The sequence below is a fragment of the Callorhinchus milii genome, unplaced genomic scaffold (assembly GCF_018977255.1).
Source record: "Callorhinchus milii isolate IMCB2004 unplaced genomic scaffold, IMCB_Cmil_1.0 Scaffold5, whole genome shotgun sequence".
NCBI lineage: Eukaryota > Metazoa > Chordata > Chondrichthyes > Chimaeriformes > Callorhinchidae > Callorhinchus > Callorhinchus milii.
In genome coordinates, this window is record NW_024704746.1 from 45,165,572 (window position 1) to 45,179,378 (window position 13,807).

Sequence of the window (13,807 nt, forward strand, 5' to 3'; positions counted from 1 at the left end):
ATTTCATACTAAACCCCACCTAATTTCCGTACCCACACTGGTCCATCCTTGGCTCTACTGGCTCCCTATTGCCGAACAGATTGATTTCAAGATCCTCACACTTGTTTTCAAATCCCTACCTCTCCGACCTGTTTATTCCCCAACCCACTACCCACTGCTTCTGCTTGACTGGCTCCGCCCTCCTGCGTGTCTCTCGTGCCCTCCATTGCACCATCGGCGGCCGCACTTTCAGCCACTACGCCCCGACAATCTGGAACATTCTTCCTCTATCCCTCCGCCTCGCTCCTTCCTTCCCCAGCTTCAGATCGAGCCTGAAGACCTTCCTCTTCGATCGTGCCTGGAGGTCACCACCTCCTTCCAGCCCCGTGCTCCGCCACCGTCAAGCGCTCTCGGACGCTACCCCACATGAGGGGCGCTATATAAAGGCAAGTTGTTGTTGTTATTGTGCCTTGCTCTTGGCCATCTTTGCTGCGTCCTGCGCATGCACACCGTACACAGGAAGCCCTGTTGACACCATTTCCTATAGTCCGCCGATAGTCAGAAATACATGTTGACAACACTTCACAGAGCAATGTCAGAGGTGCTTCCAGGACGTAGCGCAGATGCTCAGTGACTGGCGGTCACCTTTGAACGCGAGGTTTGAACTGACGTACCCAAACCATTGCGGTACTATCAGCGTCGTCTTGCACGAAGAGACAGCCTTCTGCGAAAAGATAAGGACTATCTGACTATCGTGGGACGCGCAAATAATGATTTCGAATTGATAAGAGCCAATTTACCTTCGATTCACTCGTTTTATTAAAAAGGAGGAAAAGCCCCAAAACTAAAATACTCTGCGACCCCAACATGAGTAGCATTGCAGGGCTTCCCCCCCCCACCCCCCCCACACACACACACACACACACAAAAAGAAAGAAAAAAAAACCCACACAAAGGGGAAGACAAAAAAAAAACAACGTGGGTCATAAAGTTGGTATTGTTGCACATTCGCTTATCTGATCAAAAGAAGAACATGAGAGAGAGAAAGAGAGAGAGAGAGAGAGAGAGACCCACACACACGATGGAGAGCTGATCACTTATTCATCTCTCGGCCCCGCGCTCCTGACGTGCGGCTCGTGTCGGTGCCGCTGCGGTTTTGGAGGCGGATGTCGCCTTGAAGTCGGTTCTCCAGGACTGAGCTCCGACTACTGAGAGAGAGTGAGAGACTGAGAGAGAGAGTGAGAGACTGAGAGAGAGAGAGAGAGAGAGAGAGAGAGAGAGACTGAGTGAGACTGAGAGAGAGAGAGAGACTGAGTGAGAGACTGAGACTGAGAGAGAGTGAGAGAGAGAGAGCGCTGTGCGCTTCACCCGCACCTTCATCACAGCTCCTCGCGTGGAGAACCACAAACGGGGCGGGTACGGGGGGGGGGGAGGGGGGGGAGGGAGGGGGAGGGGTTCATATATATTTCTTTATATATATATAAAGAGAGAAAGACAACCACCAGACAGACAGACAGACAGACACAGACACACACACACCGCCTGATGGTGGTTTAAAGGTCCGGGCGGGCGGTGGCGGACCCCCTCCTCTCCTCTCCTCTCTGTGCTGCGCTGCGCTGTGGATGTCCTCCCGCGGTGGAAGCCGACGGAGCCCGTGAAGGCGACCCCCGGCGACGGATCATTCGCAGCGGCTGCGGGAGGGAGGCTCTGGTGGTGCTGTGTGTGTGGGTGTGTGTGTGGGGGTGTCACTGCACTGCTGCCGTCGGCGTCTGGCGGTGGTCGCTCTTCTGCGGGAGGCTGTGAATTACGGTGGGTGTCCAAATAAATATCTTCTCGTCCGTCCGCCCGTCCGTCCGTTTTCGCCCGCGGTCAGTCTTGACCGATAGATAACGAAGCAGAGCAGAGAGGGAGGGAGGGAGGGAGGGAGGGGGGGGGGACCCTCTGCAGGTCTCTGAGGGAGGGTCTCTGAGGGAGGGTCTCTGAGGGAGGTGTCTGAGGGAGGGTCTCTGAGGGAGGTGTCTGAGGGAGGGTCTCTGAGGGAGGGTCTCTGAGGGAGGTGTCTGAGGGAAGGTCTCCGAGGGAGGGTCTCTGAGGGAGGGTCTCCGAGGGAGGTCTCTGAGGGAGGGTCTCTGAGGGAGGTGTCTGAGGGAGGGTCTCTGAAGGAGGTTTCTGAGTGAGGGTCTCTGAGGGAGGGTCTCTGAGTAAGAGTGTCTCTGAGGGAGGTGTCTAAGGGAGGTGTCTGAGGGAGGTCTCTGAGGGAGGTGTCTGAGGGAGGGTCTCTGAAGGAGGTGTCTGAGGGAGGGTCTCTGAGGGAGGTGTCTGGGTGTCTGAGGGAGGTCTCTGAGGGAGGGTCTCTGAGGGAGGTGTCTGAAGGAGGTGTCTGAGGGAGGGTCTCTGAGGGAGGTGTCTGAGGGAGGGTGTCTGAGGGAGGCGTCTGAGGGAGGGTCTCTGAGGGAGAGTATCTCTGAGGGAGGGTCTCTGAGGGAGGTGTCTGAGTGAGGGTCTCTGAAGGAGGTGTCTGAGTGAGGGTCTCTGAGGGAGGTGTCTGCGGGAGGGTCTCTGAGGGAGGTGTCTGCGGGAGGGTCTCTGAGGAGGTGTCTGAGGGAGGGTCTCTGAGTGAGAGTGTCTCTGAGGGAGGTGTCTGAGGGAGGGTCTCTGAGGGAAGGTCTCTGAGGGAGGTGTCTGGGTGTCTGAGGGAGATCTCTGAGTGAGAGTGTCTCTGAGGGAGGTGTCTGAGGGAGGGTCTACGAGGGAGGTGTCTGAGGGAGGGTGTCTGAGGGAGGTCTCTGAGGGAGGTGTCTGAGGGAGGGTCTACGAGGGAGGTGTCTGAGGGAGGGTGTCTGAGGGAGGTCTCTGAGGGAGGGTCTCTGAGGGCAGGTGTAAGCCCCTCAGTGCGGACGGTGCACGGTTTGGAGGCTGAGTCAGGTGCAAACTTGTCTCTCTGACTCGCCTTTCCCCCCTTTTCCTTTTCCTTTTCCATGGACATTTCAAAGGGAATAAAATGGATTGTTTCTTTTTCAGGTTACCTGAGGGTTCCTGTTTTTTTGTGAGTTGAAAGTGTTAATTGTAAGCCCCACCCCCCCACCAAAAAAAACAACCACAAATAATTAATACTCATGGGATGCTTTCAAAAGCCAAATGTAATTTTTTTTCTGTCATTCACGTTGCGACCAATGACACCCAAATTATTTTTGATTTACATCCTCGGAATCTGAACGTGTGGTTGTATCGTTTGAGAAACAACTGTTGTTGCTTTTCAGTGCAATTGGGGGTGGGGTGGGTGGGTGGGTGGTGGGGGGCAATTGGGTGGCAATTGGGTGGCACAGCGGTTCGTTCACTCGGCACTTTCTCTAAGAATCTCGAGTTCAAATTCAATCCAGACTAAAGCGTTAAAAGGATCTCTCTCCCATCTCATTCTACAAGCTTTAAATGTTCCGCACAGAATTTGCTTGGACAGTTCTCCAACTGTCTCCCAGGGATTCTGCAGCCCATAATTTGCTCCATGTTCGCAGTTTCACTTTCGCAGATGATGTTACAGTGGTATAGTATATTCGGGGTTTAAGACTCAGTATTTTCAACATCTGACTTGTGCTGTACTTGCGCTTTAGCGGACAGCAGAATACAGTACAAAGTGCAAAATTACATATGTATATAGCACCATTCACTATATTGGGAGGACGTCCCAAGGCACTGGACAGTCAGGGATTTGGACCCGAGCGGCGGGGGAGGGAGGGGTTTGGGATCATGGAGGGTGGAGGGCAGGCAGATAGGTGTATGAGGATGACCGAAGGCACGGTCGAAGAGGAGGGTCTTGAGACGTGCCTTAACGGAGGCAAGGGAGGGAGCGAGGCGAAGGGAATGTGGGATGGAGTTCCAAATGGTGGGGACAGGAAAGCTAAAGGCCTGACCGCTGATGGTGGGGAGGGCTGGGCAGGGGCCGTGGAGCAAGCCGCAGCCTGCTGAGCGGGGGGAGCGGACAGGTTGATATGGGAGCGGATAGGTTGATATCAATCACCCTGAATCACAGTGAATAATCCCAAGAAGGGAAAATATTCCTTCTATTACTCACCTCTTGACATCCCTCACTTTGACAAGCAAAAAAGTGAACTTTAAGAACAGAATTTTTTTTACTTTCATTTGGCCAGGAGGCAAAGGTAGACATAGACTTAAGGTGGCTTATAGACAGTGTCCTTAACCAATATGTTATTTCAATAACTTCATTAATTAAATCCAATACTGGTGTTGATTTCACCCCTTGTCTGAAGGAACATTCATTGTGCTTTTAAATTTTGTTTCGGCATTACTGAGTAGGGAACCATTTTACCCGCAATGTTTGGGAATTTAAGTAGGGCAAACATTTTCAGCAGAACTTGAGCGCACTTAAACTTTGCAATATAGCAGCCTGTGTTTGAATTAGTAGTGGCAAAAATTCCTTTATTTCCATTGCCAAACCATTTGAACTTCCCTTCCAAATAGAAAGTCAGTATACATCAAATAGTTTGGATTGTGCTCTTCCATATCTGAATTCCAGTGAAACAGCTAACATTCTGACAATTCTTTGTTCCCTTTTATTAAAGTTGGGATGTCCTTTTATTTCAGTATGGCTTTAAATTTAGGAACTTGACCAAAGGTTATGATTATTTATGTTTTTTTCTAAAAAAAGTGAAGAACACTGAATACAAAAATGATTATCAGTTCCACACATTACCTATGTTAAATGGTATCTTACTTCACATATATGGATGCAATGTGCATCATATCAATATTCTTTTAAAAACAGCTGAAGACATTTGGGAGACGCTTTTTCCATGAAGCATTTAACATGCAGTTCAAAAGTTTATAATGGTTCAGAAACATTTTGTGGCGCAGTGCTTGAGAGCCATTGAGCACAGCGCCACGTACTGGTAGGATAATAATAAAAATAATCTTTGTATTTGATAGCCGGGCACAGTTGGTACCACTCTTCCTACTGGGTGAGAAGGTTAAAGCCCCACGTCGGTACTTAGACCTCAGTGTGAGATTCCAGTGCAGTGCTATTGTTGTGCTGAATTTTTGGAGGAGACATTAAACCAGTCCTGTGTTCCTGTTCAGATGGATGGTAAAGATCCTGATATCCTGGCAAGCAATCCACCAAATAAAAAATTGGATCATTAACTTCATGGCTGATGTGGGACATTGCTTTGCACATTATACATGCTATGTTCACTTAGAAAATACAGTCATTATGCGTTACACTATATCCCGTGAAACACATTGAGACATCCTCTCGACATGAAAGTTATATCAATTGTAATGATTATTATATTGTAATTATTATGCAGTATGTATAACATCTCAAAGCTCATCACAGAGTTTTCTACATAGTGACTTTATCTTTGCAACTGAACATAGCAGTAATTTGCACAAAGCAATGTCTCACAAATAGTCATGAAATGAATAACCATTTTTATCTGCAGGATTATTATCTGTCATCTGTCAGCCAAGACAGTGAAGTCCAATTCCTTATATGAGGCTTGAACAATGATAACAACTTACATTTTTATAGAGCACATCATATTTGGTAATGTTTCAGGGAGTTTGTGAACCCACAATCTCCTGAGCACAGGTTCTACCAATTGAAATAGGCTGACACCATTGCAGGTTTACACCCTAGATTATTTAATTTCCTTTCAACCCCTCTGTGAGTTCCTATTTGGGGCAAAGAGAATTTATATCTTTGCTGGGGTCAGCTATAGATCGAAGAGAGCTAGATCACAAGAACAGGTCTCCTGTTTATTCTGTCAGTCAGGGAAGATATGTAGTACCTGAAGATTAAAAAGAAAAAATAAATAATTCACAAATTAAGCTTCAAATCATAGAGCAAAGGAGCAAGCTCACTGAGAGTGGGGTGAATCCTCTATCTAGGATATGCTGACAAGGTATAAGGCTTCATAAATTGAAAAGATTATTGTGTGATCGCATGTGAACTGTCAGTGTAGGTGTTCACAAAAGCCATTGTTTAAAACATTTTAAAACATGGAATACTGAAAGCGACTTTCATTCTGATTGGTATATTTTCTCAATTTTCTCTCAACATCCTGTTTGGTTCATTGTTCAATGTGTACTTTCCTCAACAATTGTTTAAGTGTATGGTAGAGTGTTATATTTGGAGAACAGAAACAATATTATGTTTTTCTGTATTTTCAAAATTCGAAAACAAGGGGTCGTAACTTCAAAATAAGGACACAAAAAAGAATAGGATGTGCGAGAACATTTCCTTCAGTAAAAGAGTGATGTGCATGTGGGTGGAATAAACTGGCTGGACAGGGTGGCAAACAAAGAACTAATGAGAAGAAATACCACCTGGATCTGCATTTCAATCTATTTATTTACCATTCCAGCGTGTCTTGAATTTGGCAAATTCTTAAGTAGTTTTAATTTTGAACCTTTTTTTGTCAGTTCTTTTAAGAGCTATAGAAAACAGACTTCTAAAATAGGATTGAATTCAATAATATGCCAAAGATTGGATGTTAGTGAAGGGGTGTAATGAGATGCTATGTCAAATACAAGAATTTTTTAAAAAAAGTATATAAAAACAGCGCCTGCTTGTTTGCTGTGAATCATAAAGACCTGGACTGTCCACAAATACTGTATGTGTTTTAGTCAATATAAACAACAGCTTTCTACAATACTGACAGCTTTCATAAATTACTTAGACAGGGACTTAGACATGGTTAGCCTTCTCACATATTTAGGTTAAGATAGTCCGTTTTTCAGCTGGTAGTACCCATGCACTTTTATATGACAACTGATTAATCATTTAAGTATGGTTCATTCAAGGCCATTGCGGCTTTCAACTCACCTGCATGTTTGGCAAAAGAAATGTACAGAAATATCAATACAGCTACAAACTTAACAAGAGGCAAGTGTCTTTCCCTTTATTTCATAGGCATTTGGCATAACCATGGAAGGTCGGACCCATAGTATTAATAATAATGATGATTGACAAACTAGATAGGAAACATCTCTTCCCTTTAATGGAAGGTTGCAAAACAAGGTCACACAATCTTAATATTAGAGATAACATTATTCAAAGTGAAATAAGATTTATTTTCACTCAAAGGTTGTGTGAGAGTTTAGAATGTAGTGAAAGATATAGAATTGGTTTACTTATTAAAAAGGGAGCTGGATGGACAGGAAAACCAGCTAACATCCAACATCAAATAAATTGGTAGAACAGGCTCCATAGGCTGAATGGCATACTGCTGTTTGCTACAAAGAACAAGACCGTCCAAATACAGTAGAACCCAATTCTTCATTATAATGCAGGTTTGCTTTTTGTAGGGTTTGAACCTAAATATTTAATTGCCAAAAAAGTGTTGACACATCAATGTAGCAAACTGAAAGATTCTTTTTGAACCGATTGCAGTCTTCATCATTATTTACTCTTTATTGTTCAATCAGATCAATATTCTTCATTCATTTTGCCTAGAAATTAGAAACTCAATTTTTAATTTTAATATTATTTGATCGCTTTATATCACAGCAAGATACTCTCTGTTTTTAAGAGTCAAATTATTGTGAGAAGTAGCAATGGAAGGAGTGTTTATATGGTTTCAAAATTAGATGTTTATAACTAGTGAGTGCTGTATCCAAGATCACAAGGTAAATGACAGGGTGAAAAGAGGAGAATAGAGATAGAGTTTTATGTGATACTCCTATTAATGAGGGAGATAGAAATAATGTATGTACTGTCAAAAGAGATTACACTGAAAGTAATGGTAGAGTTTTTATCTGTTGTATTTCTTAATGAGAAAGGTGTATTCTTTAGATATCAGATGTGCAACAACAATCACCCTGGCTACCCCATCCCTCATTTCCACCACTTAGCCTTACAAGTCCCAGCTCCCAGAGTCTCTCTGTTCTCATCCACATTTCCACCCTTCCTGTCAATCCTCCTCTTCCTCCCCCCCCCTCCCCCATCCACTTTGTGTTGCAAACGCCTCTGCTGCCTGTCTGCACCGTATCACCCTGTGAAATGTCTGCTCTCTCTGTAACAAAGCCATCCTATAGTTCAATGGTTAGAAAACTCACCTCGCAAGCGAGAGACTGGGGTTTGATTCCCGGCAGGGCGAAACGTTGGGCAAGTTTCCTTACTCCACACGCCTCTGTTTACCTAGCAGTAAGTAGGAAGGAACCCAGTTGTTAGTTGATTGGCAGATTGCTTTTCCGGGGTTAATAATTCCTTCAAAAAATAATAATAATTTGGTCACTCAACCCACGACTGTTTGTGGGACATTGCTATGAACAATTGGCCTCGCATTTTTCCCACAAAATATACAGCCAATTCACTTGTCAGTATATTCTGTGAAGCGCTTCTGTGAGCAGGCGCTATATCAAATGCAAGGATTATTATTATTATCACCTACACAACCTCATTGTCAACAGAAACGTTAACATCCTCGCCCTCACAGAAATCTGGATCACCCCAGGTGATCACCTACCCCTCACCTAGCCCACCCCACCTGGTTACACCTTCCATTATATCCCAGGGGCCAACTGCCATGATAGTGGTGTGGCTCTCATCTTCAGGTGTTCACTGGATCTAACCCCTTGCTCATCTGGATCCTTCCCTATCATTATTTACCGTCTTTGCAATCTTTCCTTAAAATTCTCCTGATCTATTGTCCACCCAAACCCTCCTGTACTTTCTTCTCCAACATCTTTTGCCTCTGTTCTGAAAGCCTCCACATCTTGGGCGACTTTAACCTCTACTCCATCCTTTCTTGCTCCACCTCTGCTGATGTTTCCTCCCTCCTCTCCTCTCACTACCTCTCCTTCCATATTAACTCCACCACTCACATGCATGATCACCCCCTTGACCTGGTAATTATCCAAGTCTGTTGTGCGCATTACCATCACTGGTAAAACCACTGATAAAATTGTTGTTTCATTTCCCTTAACTCCTCCATCCCGCTCCCTGCCACCTAACAAAAGATTTTTTTTGATTTTATTGATGAATTCTTGATAAATAAAAAGTGAGAAGAGCTCACGCTATAAACTGCTAAAAGAGTTTTGGAAAAATGCATTCTGCCAATAATGCTTATTGAACCAAAACTTCAGAACAGCATCTTCCACTGCAAGAATATTTCTATTTCTATTTAAGCACATTGAAAAGTTCTCTTAATGTGAACAGAGCTATATAAATGTAAATTGTATTGTGTTTTCTGCACTACACTACCTAAACCGAATCATAAATGAGAATTTAATTTAACTTAGCAGTAAAATGCAAGGAACCACATCCTTCCTTCAATTTGCCTTATATTTTGCCTTTCACATAAAAAAAATTCAAATTGCTTGACAAAGGTAATTGTGCACATATACTAGGTAAATAAGAAATTTAAAGATTTTGATCAAAGGCACAATGGCAGATATGCTTTTACGTTTATGAAGGCAAGGAGAAGTAGCCATACAAAATAGATTTGGAAGATAGTTTCAGAGGAGGGTGACATGATGGCTGAGATTTGACTTCCAGTGAATCGAGTGGGGGAACAAGCAATAGACCAGTGTTAGAAGAACAGATGTTAGAGACTGGAATTTAGACTCAGAGAGCATTACATAGTGGGGAGAAACAGTGGAGACTGCAGTCCATAAATGCTGGTGAATTGTGGACTATAAAAACTTCAGGTTCAGTATCGTGCTCCACCACTGTCAAGCGCTCTGGGACTCTACCCTGCGTGAAAGGCGATATATATAACTTCTTGTTGGTATTCAGTGTTCAACAGCATTTTGTCCACTTCGTAATTTCTCAAGTGATCAAAGTGTCTGGAATGAGTAGAGAAATGAAAATGAAAATATAACTCAAACTGAGACATGCAGGAAATGTAAAGTTAATAATATGAAAGATAATAGTATGGAAAATGTAGAAGAAAAGCAAAAAAGGAGATTCAAAAGGGCAAGAGGGGATATGAGGAAAGACAGACAGGGGTCAAAAAGAAAAATAATAAAGGATTTCATAAACATAAAACACAAAGGAATAGTGAAAGAAAAGGTAGGGCCAATTAGAAGCGAAAAGATAAATCTAGTCACAGAAAATGAAGATATGGCAGAGATCTTAACGATTTTAGTTTTTAAAGAAAGTGAGTGGTAGTGAGCCACTAAGTGTACAAGAGGAGGATGTGCAGTGATTAGAAGGGACAACTATAGAAAAGGAAGTGGTGTTAAAGAAATTAATGGAATACAAAGAAGACAGATCACTGGGGCCTGATGACATTCATCTGAGATTGTTCAGGGAGGAAATAGATGCTGTGACTACAATTTTTTGAACGTCCTTGGATCTGCATAGGAGACTTGCTAAAAAAATGAGGTCGCAGGATATTAATGGAAAGGTAGCAGCAGGGTTGATTAAAGGATTAGAAACAGAGGGTGGGAGTACAAAGTTGTTACTTGCAATGGAGGTGCCCCCTATGGGGTTGTGTTAGGACTGCTTTTCTCCATTTATAGAAATGATCTGGATTCCGCAATAAGGGGCACGAATTCTAAGGTTGCAGATGACACAAAAATAGTGCAGCTGACAATAAAGACTGTAAGCAACTTTAGATTAGTTGATTGGACAGAGCAATGGCAAGTGAAATTTAATGCAGACAAATGTGAGGTTGTACATTTTAGGAGGAAGAACAAGAAGAGCAAATATATGTTACGTGGTAAAATATTAAAAGGAGCGGAAGAATAGATGTTAATGGGTGTTAATGTAGGCAGGTGAACAAAACTGCCAAGAAAGCAAATGCAGTCAGAGGTGTTATTAATAGGGGTATAGAATATAAATCTGAAGATTTAGTGATACATTTATACAAATCATTAGTTAGTCCACAGTAAGAATATTGTGTTCAGTTTTGATCAACCCACTTTCAGAAAGATATCAAAGCATTAGAGGGGTACAAAGGAAATTCACATGGATGATACCAGGGTTAAGTGGTTTGGCCTATGAGCAGAGACTGGAGGAACTGGGACTTTTTCTGTTGGAACAAAAAAGGTTGAGGGGTGACCTGATAGAGGTTTTTTAAAAATTATGAGGGATTTTGATAATCATTAGGAAAAAAATATTTCCACTGGTCAGTGAGTGACAAGGTGGTATCCATTTAAAATTGTTAGCAAACAAGCAAATGTATCACACAGAGCAGTTAGGATATGGAGTGTCCTAGGATGCTGGAAGTGATGGTTGAGGCATTAGCTCTCAAAAAGGATCAAGATAAATATGTAACGAGAAGTAAACTACAGAGGTATGGGGAAGGAGCAGATCAATGGAACTGAAAGTATTGCTCTTTAAAGGAGCCACGACAGACACAATGGGCCAAATGGCCTTCTTCTGTGCGGTGAATTTCTATGATTCTAAATTGGAACACTATTCGCTGTATATTATCCCATTATTTACACTTTTTTTACCATTGTTTGCACTGTGTATCACGGACAATGCGATTTTGTCACACATTTTGTAAGTTTTTACTTTTTAATAAATAGGTTGAAGCTTCTTCTTAACTCGTTAATTAAATGGGTACAGTCGAAAAACGGTCAAAGTATTGGTCTAAGTCTATGGTCAGGATGAAGTATTAACTTCACCAAAGGGTTTGTTGGACGGCATGGTTGGTTACTTTGTTTTTTTTTAACTTTGCTGAAGGAGCCTCTTTCATCACCCAAGCACATGTTAAAATAATAAAATCTGAAACTGGCCTCATCATTTTCATCTTCAGGCTTTCAATACCAAACCTCCCTTATCTCTTTCACTTCAGCCAGGCTCTTAGTTGATAAATCTGTTATGAAACGTGACATTAATTGCCAAAAGTAGTGAAAATACTCCTTGTTACTCTATTATTACAGTGTTATATATTTTTGACCAGTTTACTGCTACATTTGTTTCTACAGTTTCTCAGGAAAAGCCAGAATATTTTGCATATTCCTGGCAAAGGGAAAATTTTAAATTTGAATATTGCAATCTCTTAATGTTCAGTTTCTTGCTTTTTCTGACTCAGGATGGGTTGACATTTAAAGTACTGTATATGAATCAAAGATTAACAATAGCTTGGTGATATACTAATGACTCATGTAAAGCACAGGGAATTCCAGGAATGGAGCAATTTTAAGAATGATTAATAAAACAATAAGGTGATTAAAAGTTCTCAATCGTGTAGGTAGGTCCTCTAGATGGAACACAAACTTTTCATTTGAAACGTTGGAGAACTGTGCTGGCAGCTTTTTCCGTATGTTTTTACTGCAAAATTCTCATGCAATCTCCATTTTTTTTTGTTGTTCTTATAGCAGCTGTTTTTTTTTATCAGCCAGGTGTCTTGACACAAGCAGAAACCTATCACCATGCTTAAGAGTATCAAACCAAACTGAGAATTTTAGGCATCGCACCTAATTCCAGAGATAGATTGTTGGAATGGAATACCCACTCTCTCCCTGCTTACCTAATTCCAGAAAGTATTAGGCGCAGGTTAGCCCGAGCCAAAAGCCTGGAGTACTGCGAACCCGCCTGGCTCAGGAACTGGACGAGAGACCGTCACAGAGGGCTGGCTCAATTCCAACATTCCATCACAAAACGTGTCACCTTGGAGCCAGTTCAGCTCCAGGGAGACCCCATTTACCTGCTCCCCAAGGAGAATACCAATGCCATCACCTCCGAAAAAGGAGAAAGCTAGGAGAGTAAATGCCATCTTGAATTATCTGATGGTCATCAAGGCCCAAAATAATGCAGCTGAAGAACACACCGAATCAACAAATCATATTCTTTCATGAAATTATGTCAGCAGCTTTTCTTGTATAGTGCATGCATGTAAAGCAAGGGAAGCAATATTAACTTGATGACCCAGAAGTTGATTTTTTTTAGCATGGGAAGGAAGCTGGCTTGTCAGAGCTACCAGTCTGGTGTACTGTATAGGTTGCATGGTATGCCAGGTAAGCATGGCAGCCCTACATTGATTCTGCACGTAATTTGTGGAAGGACATGGGTCAACATGAGACCCATGTTATAAGCATTGCAGTAATGTATCCAAAGGGTGGGATCCTCTGTAAGTAGTCATTTGAAGGAATACAACCTTTTCTTCATTCCATGTTCTGTAATGCTCTTATTGCTGTACTGAATGGTAAGTGGCTTTAATTTAAATTCTGTACCTGGATCCTTTTTCTGCTTAAATATCCAATTATCCTTAATTGTTTCCACCGATGAGTAAAGGTGCTGTGGAATGAAAATGCGTCTTTATGTTTTAAAATGTGAAATACAGCACTGTGTGTATTCTTGTTTGTTTTCCACTAATATGAAACTTATGATTCTTTTTAAACACGTTACCCATTGAAACCTTAATTATATTAAGAATTTGCATCTATTTGACAGTTACAGGCTCTCAGTGTGTACGGTCAAAAGATATTCAGCACAATATCAAAAAAACTGTGCCAAGGAAATATATTTTGGAATATAATTAAAACATCTGACACTATTTCAAAAACTTTGTTCATTAGCCTAGATTTGTTTTCCTAAAATTCTTCACAAAAGTACCGAGTTATATCTTTGACAGTAGTATTTTCCGATATACAGCCGACAAATCCGCTGGATAGCAGTGTTTGTGGATTTTCGTGTGTGACTTTCCTCAACCCTTGTTCCCCTAACTCCACCCGTCAGCTTAGTCATGTCAGTTTGCACTCTACACTTGACACATTGTAGTTGATCAAGGTCACGTTAGTTTGTTTTATTATGTATAAACAACTAGTGAAATATTAACCGTAATTTATGATGTTGTTGTATTTTAAAGCCAACTTTAAGAGTTGGGTTTCATGACGCAGAGCGGTATTTTGAACA

At 42.3% G+C, this 13,807-nt stretch overlaps 1 protein-coding gene across 2 annotated transcripts in view; it reads left to right on the forward strand.

Annotated features, from left to right (window-relative positions):
* The first annotated feature begins 1,532 nt into the window (after positions 1-1,532).
* LOC103179393 (proline-rich protein 5) overlaps positions 1,533-13,807 on the forward strand; it is a 49,241-nt gene continuing 36,966 nt past the window's right edge. For both annotated transcript variants that reach the window (XM_007894657.2, XM_007894658.2), the window contains exon 1: positions 1,533-1,788. The gene's annotated coding sequence lies outside the window, so the exon portion shown is untranslated. The remainder of the gene's footprint in view (positions 1,789-13,807) is intronic.